The sequence below is a fragment of the Centroberyx gerrardi genome, chromosome 10, assembly GCF_048128805.1.
Source record: "Centroberyx gerrardi isolate f3 chromosome 10, fCenGer3.hap1.cur.20231027, whole genome shotgun sequence".
Classification (NCBI taxonomy): Eukaryota; Metazoa; Chordata; class Actinopteri; order Beryciformes; family Berycidae; genus Centroberyx; species Centroberyx gerrardi.
Window position 1 is genome coordinate 23,706,687 of NC_136006.1, and position 2,500 is coordinate 23,709,186.

At 57.4% G+C, this 2,500-nt stretch overlaps 5 non-coding genes across 5 annotated transcripts; all 5 read left to right on the forward strand.

Moving 5' to 3' along the window:
- The first annotated feature begins 20 nt into the window (after window positions 1-20).
- LOC144540920 (5S ribosomal RNA) lies at window positions 21-139 on the forward strand. Its single transcript, XR_013506137.1, has one exon. It is a non-coding gene; the product is annotated as a 5S ribosomal RNA (ribosomal RNA).
- Window positions 140-531: 392 nt separating this feature from the next.
- On the forward strand, window positions 532-650 carry LOC144540933 (5S ribosomal RNA). The gene has a single exon (XR_013506150.1). It is a non-coding gene; the product is annotated as a 5S ribosomal RNA (ribosomal RNA).
- A 392-nt stretch (window positions 651-1,042) lies between these two features.
- LOC144541099 (5S ribosomal RNA) lies at window positions 1,043-1,161 on the forward strand. The gene has a single exon (XR_013506314.1). It is a non-coding gene; the product is annotated as a 5S ribosomal RNA (ribosomal RNA).
- Window positions 1,162-1,553: 392 nt separating this feature from the next.
- LOC144540944 (5S ribosomal RNA) lies at window positions 1,554-1,672 on the forward strand. Its single transcript, XR_013506161.1, has one exon. It is a non-coding gene; the product is annotated as a 5S ribosomal RNA (ribosomal RNA).
- A 392-nt stretch (window positions 1,673-2,064) lies between these two features.
- LOC144540955 (5S ribosomal RNA) lies at window positions 2,065-2,183 on the forward strand. The gene has a single exon (XR_013506172.1). It is a non-coding gene; the product is annotated as a 5S ribosomal RNA (ribosomal RNA).
- The last annotated feature ends 317 nt before the right edge of the window (window positions 2,184-2,500 follow it).

The following is a 2,500-nucleotide window of genomic DNA, read 5'->3' on the forward strand; positions in this document are numbered from 1 at the left end:
TCCCTGCCGCAGCCTCAATTGCTTACGGCCATACCACTCTGAACACGCCCGATCTCGTCCGATCTCGGAAGCTAAGCAGGGTGGGGCCTGGTTAGTACTTGGATGGGAGACCGCCTGGGAATATCAGGTGCTGTAAGCTTTTTCATCTTTCTAGGCAGCAGAGGGCGCTGCTCCCTCTCCGGGGGAGACAGGGGGCCTCCAACAACAGTGCTGGCCAGCGGCAGTGCAGTCACTTTTGCAGAGGAAGTACAAGGACGACATCACGTCCCGTGTGCCAGCAACAGCTGGCTTTCCCTCGGGGAGGCTGCAAACTTATCACAGCATGCATTTGTGTCCCTGCCGTCGCTGAACAGCGCAAATGTAGGGGAGAGAAAAGACTGCGGCCTTGCTCCCGGTGAGCACAACGGCTGAGGGCGTCAATGATAATAGAGGGCAGAGAAATAGGCCCATTTGGTGGCCGGTTTTCAAAGGGCCCTGCAGTAGGCACAGGCTAAGCCGTGTATAAAAGGCCTCCCTGCCGCAGCCTCAATTGCTTACGGCCATACCACTCTGAACACGCCCGATCTCGTCCGATCTCGGAAGCTAAGCAGGGTCGGGCCTGGTTAGTACTTGGATGGGAGACCGCCTGGGAATACCAGGTGCTGTAAGCTTTTTCATCTTTCTAGGCAGCAGAGGGCGCTGCTCCCTCTCCGGGGGAGACAGGGGGCCTCCAACAACAGTGCTGGCCAGCGGCAGTGCAGTCACTTTTGCAGAGGAAGTACAAGGACGACATCACGTCCCGTGTGCCAGCAACAGCTGGCTTTCCCTCGGGGAGGCTGCAAACTTATCACAGCATGCATTTGTGTCCCTGCCGTCGCTGAACAGCGCAAATGTAGGGGAGAGAAAAGACTGCGGCCTTGCTCCCGGTGAGCACAACGGCTGAGGGCGTCAATGATAATAGAGGGCAGAGAAATAGGCCCATTTGGTGGCCGGTTTTCAAAGGGCCCTGCAGAAGGCACAGGCTAAGCCGTGTATAAAAGGCCTCCCTGCCGCCGCCTCAATTGCTTACGGCCATACCACTCTGAACACGCCCGATCTCGTCCGATCTCAGAAGCTAAGCAGGGTCGGGCCTGGTTAGTACTTGGATGGGAGACCGCCTGGGAATACCAGGTGCTGTAAGCTTTTTCATCTTTCTAGGCAGCAGAGGGCGCTGCTCCCTCTCCGGGGGAGACAGGGGGCCTCCAACAACAGTGCTGGCCAGCGGCATTGCAGTCACTTTTGCAGAGGAAGTACAAGGACGACATCACGTCCCGTGTGCCAGCAACAGCTGGCTTTCCCTCGGGGAGGCTGCAAACTTATCACAGCATGCATTTGTGTCCCTGCCGTCGCTGAACAGCGCAAATGTAGGGGAGAGAAAAGACTGCGGCCTTGCTCCCGGTGAGCACAACGGCTGAGGGCGTCAATGATAATAGAGGGCAGAGAAATAGGCCCATTTGGTGGCCGGTTTTCAAAGGGCCCTGCAGTAGGCACAGGCTAAGCCGTGTATAAAAGGCCTCCCTGCCGCCGCCTCAATTGCTTACGGCCATACCACTCTGAACACGCCCGATCTCGTCCGATCTCGGAAGCTAAGCAGGGTCGGGCCTGGTTAGTACTTGGATGGGAGACCGCCTGGGAATACCAGGTGCTGTAAGCTTTTTCATCTTTCTAGGCAGCAGAGGGCGCTGCTCCCTCTCCGGGGGAGACAGGGGGCCTCCAACAACAGTGCTGGCCAGCGGCAGTGCAGTCACTTTTGCAGAGGAAGTACAAGGACGACATCACGTCCCGTGTGCCAGCAACAGCTGGCTTTCCCTCGGGGAGGCTGCAAACTTATCACAGCATGCATTTGTGTCCCTGCCGTCGCTGAACAGCGCAAATGTAGGGGAGAGAAAAGACTGCGGCCTTGCTCCCGGTGAGCACAACGGCTGAGGGCGTCAATGATAATAGAGGGCAGAGAAATAGGCCCATTTGGTGGCCGGTTTTCAAAGGGCCCTGCAGTAGGCACAGGCTAAGCCGTGTATAAAAGGCCTCCCTGCCGCCGCCTCAATTGCTTACGGCCATACCACTCTGAACACGCCCGATCTCGTCCGATCTCGGAAGCTAAGCAGGGTCGGGCCTGGTTAGTACTTGGATGGGAGACCGCCTGGGAATACCAGGTGCTGTAAGCTTTTTCATCTTTCTAGGCAGCAGAGGGCGCTGCTCCCTCTCCGGGGGAGACAGGGGGCCTCCAACAACAGTGCTGGCCAGCGGCAGTGCAGTCACTTTTGCAGAGGAAGTACAAGGACGACATCACGTCCCGTGTGCCAGCAACAGCTGGCTTTCCCTCGGGGAGGCTGCAAACTTATCACAGCATGCATTTGTGTCCCTGCCGTCGCTGAACAGCGCAAATGTAGGGGAGAGAAAAGACTGCGGCCTTGCTCCCGGTGAGCACAACGGCTGAGGGCGTCAATGATAATAGAGGGCAGAGAAATAGGCCCATTTGGTG